Source organism: Saccoglossus kowalevskii, chromosome 17 (genome assembly GCF_978046115.1).
Source record: "Saccoglossus kowalevskii chromosome 17, keSacKowa6.1, whole genome shotgun sequence".
In the NCBI taxonomy this organism is placed as follows: Eukaryota; Metazoa; Hemichordata; class Enteropneusta; family Harrimaniidae; genus Saccoglossus; species Saccoglossus kowalevskii.
The window spans coordinates 26,682,931-26,693,449 of record NC_140657.1 but is presented as its reverse complement, the minus strand read 5'-3'; positions in this window follow the sequence as shown (position 1 = coordinate 26,693,449).

Sequence of the window (10,519 nt, the reverse complement as noted above, 5' to 3'; positions counted from 1 at the left end):
AAGTAATTGAGAAAGTAAAAAGTTTGCGAGGACGCGAGACACTAATATGATAAGTTCCAATCAACAATGGAGTTAATAAATATAATTTGACATTTTTAATAAATTCTTACCTCATATTTTTGGCTACTCTAAAAATAATTTTGTTTGTGCCCAATATATTTGAGAATGTTTATAATCATGTCCCAAATGTGTGTAATGTGAATCTAGCAATCTAGTATGTCACCGAGAGTCAATATCCTTTGACATTAAAATTAAAATACATCAAAACCTAACTTTTTTGTAAATTTATAATATATCAGCAATTTAGTGATGTGTAACTGCTGCTCTCTCTCCATTCCATTATTTTAATCTCTAAAATTCTATAGAATTCCGTAGAGTTCCACAGAAATTCAATATAAATTGAGTGTTACATATGTTTTCAATATTTTTTTCATAAGGGTGAATTTTTATCAATTCCATGCAGTTTTTTTTAGTATGTACATCATTACAGAAATATACAGGAATTATTATTTAAAGTGAATGTCACCAGTTGTATAAACTAATGAGGGAAAAAAGTACATAGTCATGTGCTTGATATGATGATTCTACACAATTCTATAACATTCAACATTACACATACAATTCTATAACATTGTACAGATTTTCTATGGAATTTAAATGGAATTGAAAAAAAACTCTATAGAATTTTATAGAAGTTTTTCGTAAAATATAATATATCTTGCGTGTTTCTGCATAGTGTAATAAAGTATTGGATTTCTATAGAAGAATACCATTCTATAGAACTCTATTGAATTCTATAGAATAATATTCTATAGATTTCTATTGAATTCTATAGAATAATATTCTATAGATTTCTATAGAATAATATTCTATAGAATTATATTCTATTGAATTTCTATAGAATGCTATACAGTTCTATACAGTTCTATAGAATTCTATAGAACTTTTTCGTAAGGGTAGGTTGGTTATGTTTACGCAAAAAAGTTGTGCCTGTCTGTAATTCAGGATGAAGTGGGCAATTGTCCCTAAATGTGGAACTTGGTAAACAATATACTCACAATCAACTGTTATTAACATTCCCAACAATGTTCTTTCATTCAATCTTGATATCTTCTCTCTTGCCTTCATGCGTAGCTTAAAAATGCTTGTGGGTCCTGTTAGTCCATTGTAACGACAAGAATTGAACTCTCCATCTGTAACACTTCCTGTAATATCAAATTCTATAATACATAAAAAGTCTACAAAATATAGCATCAAGTTATGTGCAAGAATGATAGCATATAAAGAGCTTTAGAATATGCTTACCAACAGGATAAAGTCCTGCATTCAGAACCTTCAGCTTTACCTCATTAACTAATTCTCTGAATTTATTATCTGTGAGACTATGATACAAAAGATATCTGACAGGTATTGAGTATGGCTTTGCTTTTCTCTCTTCATCAGATATCATGAAAACCAATACATGTGTTGCTGCTGTTGGTTTCTTTTTGAACAGATTTCTGAGGTATTTCATGATGTCAGGGATTATATCAGAAACTGCTTCTGTAACTGGTTGCAGATGAGTATATCCCTCTCCAAGTTGCTGTTTAAACGATGCCAGGAGATCAATGTAGTCTCCAGCAATAGAGAGAAGCATTTGGTATTTATGAACGTCCCAACACAACTGCATCAGTTGATCTTCAGAGGATTTTGGGTCATTCTGTTTTTTGTTAAATTTATTAACTTTAAGATCAGTGCCGTCAGCCTTAATCCACACTCTTTTACATCCTGGATTATGAATGATAATCTGTTTCAATGCTTCAGTCTGAAATGATTTGCAAATATCAGTGAATTTAAGATTTAAAAATGTACATAAAATATCAAAAGTACAAACAAAAAAGATATTTAAATTAAAAAAATTACAAATGATAATATATAAAAAAAAAAAAAAAATAAGAACTGCTGAGCCTCTTCCCGTGGGGGATTCGATCCCCAGCATCACGCTGCTCAGTTAAAAAAGTTTGTAAAATTACAACCAGGAATCAGTTCTTATTTTTCCTACCTGTAGCCATGTGTCTTTATAATTAATACCCCCCCCCCCCCAGATGATTTTGGTATTCATTCTGCGTGCATGTGTGTGTATCTATTATAAAATAAATTGGATATCAATTATAATAACATAATCAAGCGGAATGAAGAGGATATCCAATGAGTGAAACTAAAATGATGTACCGTTTGTGATTTTCATATGTTCCCCATAAAGGCTCAAACAAATTCTGATATCACATGGTCACTCACTGGATATCATTTTTTGTGACTAATTACAAGCTAACCTACAGTACTTTATATTCAGTGCTAACAATAAAAGTAAACATAACACAAATAGTTTTCATTGATTGCCACTGTTAATGTTCACAATTTTGTACAACTTACTTGAATATCAGTTGAACCACTAAATTGGCTATTTCTACTTTCATTCCTCAAGACTTGTGCTCCAATTGCAGGAATGTTTACATGTGCCTATTAGTATTTATTAATGTGATACCATATCAACAAAAAAGTAAGTCATTATGTAAGTGGTATCTAGACCACCCATCAATGCTGTTCAATAGTGACATAAAAATAACACTTCTATTCTTAGCTTACATATTGTAATTAATATGCAATACCATTAATACATTGTATGAATAAACTATGGATTGACAATACAAATCAACTCCACTTCACTCCACTCCACTCCAATATGGCCCTCTAAACAGTTGGATAAATCTTTCACCAAAAATGACATACCGGTACATAGTTTCCAGCCATGTTTTGTATACAATAGGACACTTCAACTGTAATTAAATATAAACATCATGATGATATACATTTCTTATCGTTATTATTATAATTGTAAGACATTTTCTGTAGTTTAATTTGTTGTGTTTACCTCAATAGATGATGATGCATTGTAGAACTGTATAGCATAAGCTAGCATTGGAAATGGCATCCTATTAAGTGGCATCCTTGGTGAATCATCATTTCTTTTCAATGCCAAAGCTTTTACTAGGCTATATACTGAATTGTCCAACTTTGAATTTTGCAAAGTGGACATAGCAATGACAGAAAGCTCGATCTAGTCTTTGGGTGTGTTTAAAATCCTCTTTCTCCCACAAGGCAATACCCAATATGTACCAAGTCTAAGTTAATCAGTTGCAAAGATTAAATCTGCTGTAACGTGATACATATGCTGTGCATAGTAAGTTGTACTTGGGTATAAGGCTGACTACAAATGAATTGAACTTGGGTGTTGGTCACTACAAATAAATTGAACTTGGGTGTTGGTCACTACAAATAAATTGAACTTGGGTGTTGGTCACTACAAATAAATTGAACTTGGGTGTTGGTCACTACAAATAAATTGAACTTGGGTGTTGGTCACTACAAATAAATTCAACTTGGGAGTTGGTCACTACAAATAAATTCAACTTGAGAGTTGGTCACTACAAATAATTTCAACTTGGGAGTTGGTCACTACAAATAAATTCAACTTGGGAGTTGGTCACTACAAATAAATTCAACTTAGGGTTCTGATAACTACAAATAAATTACACTTGGCTGACAGTGACTACAACTAAATTATACATGTACTTGGCTCCACATTATTTCCAGCAATCAGACTATGGAAAGTCTGGTTACCTGGAGTGCAAAGAAGAACTTCAGTTGACAACAAAGCTTATTATAAATCTTTTATCTTCTTTGGACTAATCCTGTGAAATACAGTATATATGTCACTTACATGCATCTATGCATTGAACAGTTATATACTTATACTATACTATACCACTACATAAACCACCAAACCCTGGGGCCCACACTATATAACAACTAGTCTTTATTTTCCACGATTTCCTCTTCCTCTTTGTCCACCTCTTTGTCTTCCTCTTGATCCACCTCTCCCAATTGCAGGGGTTCTTCTGCTTTGTTGTCCTCCTGCATCTCTTCTGTGTTCCCACAGCCACCTTGCTTCTGCTTGATCAGTTGCTTCTGTTTGTGTCATCTTCTGCCCTTTGCCTGCATTACATGTTATTTCATGGTGATATGGAAGGAAGCAATCACGACACAAGGAAATTCCACATTCATTGCATTTGTAGACGCTGTATACATAGTGGCCCTTCTGAGTTTTCCTTCCTATCTTAATGCACATTCTACAACTAGCACCTCTGCCCTCTCCTTTAACCAGGTGGTGATTTTGGTATGTATTGAGAACTGGTTCAGCAGTTGTCACTCTCTGTTTTCTTGAGCAAAAGCCACCGATCATAGCACAACCAACTTCTACTTGGAATGCTTTATGCGTTTTCTTGTCATAAACTACTTCTTTGTAGATAATGTAGCTGTTGCAAATGGCAGTATCTAATAAGTAGAAGAAGACATACTTCCACCATTTGTGGGCCTGACATTGGGAAGTGAAATAAGATCGTATTTGATTAGCACGATCCACTCCACCCATGTATTTATTGTAATCACCTACAATATCAGGAGCTGGAAGGCTGTAGACAGACTTTCGATGGGTTGTGGGTGACTTGATGAATCTGTTGATCCTTCCATCATTGACTCTAAATCCTTCTCGGCATGTAGAAAGCAGATTTAATAATTTTGAATCTTTATAAGGGACAGCAACAAGATCGTCTTTCTGTCTTGCAGCAAACTGCCCTCTGCATAGGTTTATGATTATGTCACTTGCTGGGTTTCTTCTGGGATTTGTGCGAAGGGCATTTGGGAATCCCCTTCTATCTTGGCGCATACTTCCAACAACATAGGTATGGTGATAGTCCAGGAGCCTACTGGCCATCTCAATGCTGGTATAATAACTGTCTGTGTAGAGAACATGATGTAATCCAGTGAATGGCTGGATTAAATTCTTGCATAAGGCAGCAGTTTTGGAAACGTTTCGCATATCCTCTTCATGACTTCCAGTACTAGTCATAAATTTGAGATTAGCCACGTAATTTGAATGACTATCTGCCAAAACATATACTTTGAACCCTTTGGCTCTGGGTTTTCCCTGGATGAACACAGTTGGAATTCCATTATATCTCCCTTTATACCCAATGATGGCTTCGTCTATTGCCACCTCACAATGAAGATTATACATCTGTTGTGATTGATGTATTACAGTTTTCAGTATTGGTGCAACTTTATACATTGGTCTATGTCTTCTCTCTGTAGCTCTCTCAGCAGGATTACTTATATTAGCTGGATCATTTCTTGCATCATTGACATGAAAATATTGCAATATTTTTTGAAACCTATTACGGCTCATTACACCTGAAATTTTTTCATTTCTTAAAGCAGTATTTGTTGACCAATAGTCATTTAGTTCCCCTTTTGGATCAACTCCCATAATTATCATGATGCCTAGAAATGCTGCCATCTCATCATCATCTTTGATTTTAGCCCAGTACTTGTCCGCTCCTTTGTTTCTTTTTATATATTTTGCATAAGCATTAGTCTCTCTTCTGAGTTTTGTCACAAGCGATTTAGGAAATATTTTTTCAAAAGCACTTATTGGTGTAGGTATGTCTGCTTTGTTCACATTGGGACCAGGATGTTCACCTGTGAACTCTTCAACAACATGTCTTCGGAGTGTCGGAGTCCAACCATCACTATCAGCAACATTGTCATCATCTTCATCATTAGAAACACATGTAGGTTCAATATACTCTGAGTCACTTGGCCAGGTTGTTTCTATTTGTGTGTGAGCATGAATGCGATGATGTGTGCTGTTCCTGTCATCATCATCAGAGTCCATCTCTTCATCTGATGTAGTGTCCATGCCACTGTCAAGATTAGGAGGTACTACCCCATTTTCACCATCATCATCACTACTATAAAGGTCACTTTCATCACCACCCTGATTCTCTCTGCCATCATTATTTCCATCATCCTGATCGTCATTGCCATCACCTTGATCATTGCCATCACCATCCTCATTTTCATTACCATCACCATCCTGGTTTTCATTACCATCACCATCCTGGTTTTCATTACCATCACCATCCTGGTTTTCATTGCCATCATCCTGATCTTCATTGCCATCACCCTGATCTTCATTGCCATCACCATCCTGGTTTTCATTGCCATTACCATCCTGGTTTTCATTGCCATCATCCTGATCTTCATTGCCATCACTCTGATCATTGCCATCACCATCCTGATCTTCATTGCCATCACTCTGATCATTGCCATCACCATCCTGGTTTTCATTGCCATCATCCTGATCTTCATTGTCATCACCCTGGTCCTCATTGCCATTACCATCCTGGTTTTCATTGCCATCACCCTGATCCTTATTGCCATCACCCTGGTCCTTATTGTGATCACCAACTAGGTTCTCAATACCATTACCACCCTGGTTCTCCTCAGTCTCAATTGTCTCATTGTTCCTTTCATCAGTCATGTTACTAGTACTCCCATGACCCTGTCTCTTTTTATGATGTCTTGGCCGTTTTCTGCGTTTAGTGGTTTGTGCAGAATGGGGATCACATGTATCACTATCACTGTCTGCATAACTGATCTTATGATGTTTTGAGCGATGTCTGCGCTTACGAGAATGAGAACCTACATGACTGGGGACACTAGTATCACTAGTAGTGTCCATAGGAATAACTTGGTTATCTCCTACCTGATCATTTTGTACCCTCTCCTTCGATTCAGTTGGCAAATGATGCTTCTTCACCCTCACTTTGCCAGATCTATTCTTAGACGATTCTGTAATGAGATCATGTTCTTGTTCAGTTATATTCAATGAAGCTATATCTCGGAGAGTCATGTTTCATGCAAGAGTAACAATCTGTAGGACCATGCACTGCAATGACAGTAACAAATGAAGACTATTAGCCCATAATTCCAAAGTATGATATCAATTCATTTACTCATTGATTTTATCAAATGTAGTATGATAATCTGATTTACAGGAAATGTTGTGGAGGCAAGTCATATACAGTATTCATATGTAAATTATGAATAGCCTAGTACATGTAGTTAGCTTTCATGGTCACTCAAGTTATATAATATGGTTGTTTATTTGCAAAGCAAACAACCAAGCTCAACTGCCTTCTTTCATGAAAACAAAGGTTGCTTCATTTCTATTTGCACAAGCCCAAGTGTAACTTGCTAAGTTTCTTGATTGTCTACGTTCAATTTACTTGTAGTATAGAATCACCCAAGTCTAACTCAATCAGTTTTTTGACCATCCAAGTTGAATTTATTTGTAGTGGAGACAACCCAAGTTCAACTTATTTGTAGTGGAGACAACCCAAGTTCAACTTATTTGTAGTGCAGACAACCCAAGTTCAACTTATTTGTAGTGCAGACAACCCAAGTTCAACTTATTTGTAGTGCAGACAACCCAAGTTCAACTTATTTGTACTGAAGACAACTCAAGTAGTACTTACTATGTTTGCCCATGGTCCAAGTACAATTTACTCAGTCTGCACAGTGCTGGAAAAATCTCTAGTAGGAGCAGCAAAAAGCTGTGTATATCCGTCAGTTGCAATAGGCTAATAATGCTGTACACTGCAAAAGTATGCTAAGTATGTTTACTTTCTGGACTCCCTGGTAAAATTAGCCTAGATATTGAGTCACCCCTTAGGGAGGGGCAGATGACCTTTACATACTAATTTGAACTTGGTAGAAAACACAATAGGTTCTTGGTAAACATAGCAACTTGTACTTGGTGCAGAAAGAGTGTCAGCCTGCAGGCACCCAGAAGCACCATAACAAGTTAGACTTGGGAGGTAGAGGAATATATTATAGTGTAACTGAATTGGGACAATTGACTTTTTTTGTGTGCAAAATTTATTTATAAACAACATTATGAAAAAAAATCAAGTGAAAAGGGTATATAAATTGGGTAAACAGTCAATGATATTCCGAAATCGCGCCACGCCCCCCTCTCCCATCACCTTCGAGTTTTTTCGGCATTACGAGTGTAACCGAAATGGCGCCACCAACGGGAGCATAAAGCATGAGCTAGCTAGCAGACAGGATTGTTTATCATTTTCCATACGCACTCGTTTCGTAAACATATACAACGAGTTACCAAGATCGAGAATTCTTACGAGTTACCATCATATACAACGAGTTACCACGATCGTTTTCATGGGGAAACGCTGTGTTGTTGGCGGGTGTAGTAACACACACGGCGATCACGTAAGTCTTTATGGGTTCCCAAAAGATTCGAATTTATGACATCAGTGGACCAAAGCCGTCAAGAACACCAGGAAACATTGGGATGGACCTTCTCCATATACCGTTATTTGCAGTGTCCATTTTACGCCCGAATCATTTGTTGATCCACCATCTGGATTCGTTATGAATTATTTGGGTTTCGGGAATAACTGTGTAAATAACCAGAAGAATAATATTTTCCATGTAGAATATGAATATTAATTTGCTTGAAAAGTTTAGAATGTATTCATGTTATTATGCCGGAGTCGAAATAACTAGATCGATCGTGGAACAACAACAACAAAACACAAAATGGCGATTGGAAAATGTAAGCACTGGATGCATTCACCGTTCACGTACTTTGTGTCTTTACATGATTTCTTCAGAAGATCAAGAAACTGAAAATTGCACACTGATATGTGTTTAGAATTTGGATGAACAAAAGACAGAAACTGGAAACCAAGCCGGTCACGATGTTCAAACTCTGTGTCACGGTCATTTTGGGAAGGTACACGATCACCAACATCGCGTACTTTTCTTGCAGGTTCAAACCTGTATGGGCCAATTTGTCCCTGGCACTCTAAAACAAAATCGTGACATCTCTCATTGTCATCATACTCTTCGATTTCATAACTCTCGTCAGACGATAACATAGATTCCGTGTCGCTTTCCGAGCACTGCATACGTATAGCGGCCATTGTGAGACGATGACAAGTTCCCCCCCGTGACGTCACAAAGTACCCTTGTATGCTAATTAGGTACTCTAGTTGGAGCCTCGCTCTGAGTCGACCAAGAAACTGAACGTGGGCGTGTCCTTATCCAGAACATTATTATTAATCGTTTACTTAATTTATGTACATTTTTCACTTGATTTTTTTTCATGTTTTTATAAATAAATTTTGCACACAAAAAAAGTCAATTGTCCCAATTCAGTTACACTTTAATATACCTTCTTTACTGGCAATATTTTTGAAAAGATACTCAGAAGGTGTTAGTTGGTTGGTGTCTTAATAATTTCAAGCTGTTCAGTAATATTGGGAGATGAAAATAATTGTAATATGGTATTAAATGAGCTAGGAGGATCTGTTGATATTGATGTGGCTGGATGGTTTTGTGTGGTAAAAGAAGATGCATGTAAATGTGATGGCTGTGAAATATTATGACATTTGGAATTTGGAGGTGTAAGTGTGAAGATTTGCAACTGCTCCTCTGCATTGTTAAGGGTTTTATATTTTGATTTCAAACTATTTTCATGTCCACCAATTGTCTTTTGACGACATGCATTTCCTATGAAAAAACAAAACAAAAACATAATTGTTAATTATGTGTTTATCATTGTTTTAATTTCAATTTTGTACTGGTAAATAAGATCTGCATGACCATGTTGTGCAATGGCAAATGAAACCAATCTGCCATTTCAAATCATAATTTGACATGATGTATAATTTATGGGTCAAGTTTTTTTTATCCAGTTCCAGAATAGACACTATTTGTCTATCTTCAAAGAATTTAAGAATTGGATTGTGAAATAATAATTTTTAATCTGATCTGCAAAAAGAAAGTAATGGGTATACTTTCAATCAGTCTTTGAATGAAATCTGTCCATATACAACCAAGATCTGGATTTGTTTAAAATTATGGAATACTCTAACCAGAAAACAAATTATGACACTATAAATCAATCAAGCATATAATCAATAATCAAAATCAATACTTTTGCTTACCTGTTCTTGACACGCCACTGAATTTAGAAACTTCAACAGAAGCCTGTTGCCAGAAGGGACTATTTCCCTTCATTCCTGGCCATTCAATAAAGTTAAATTTGGCATCCAGTTTAGCTAAACTGATATACTCTACCAGTGACTGCTCCTCATTTTTTGTCTAGGGAATTGGTTTATTTTTGGGGGGCTGCAAGGAACAAACAGAGTGAAATTATCATGCCTACATTTGTATGCCTAATTTACATTTACAAGTCGTACAAACCATTGAGAATGTCAAATTAGAATTGTCTTTATTTACAGGTGGGCTTTATATCAGTTGTGGTTTTGGTTTTTTAAATATGGATAGCCAACTTGTAAACTTGGCCATAGAGATTTAGTTGAGAGCAAGAGAACAACACAACTTCTTTATTTAATTGCATCCACTGCTCCCTGTTTTATATAAGCAGATTTAAACATTTATGGCTGCTAGTCAACCATCTTAGATTGGATGACACATTTCATTTCAGCTAGACAGTGTGAATTAGATAACTGGTTACAAAAACTACCAGAAAAAGTGTGTTAACTGAACAACGCTTGCATAATATAACATGATTCATCAAGAGACA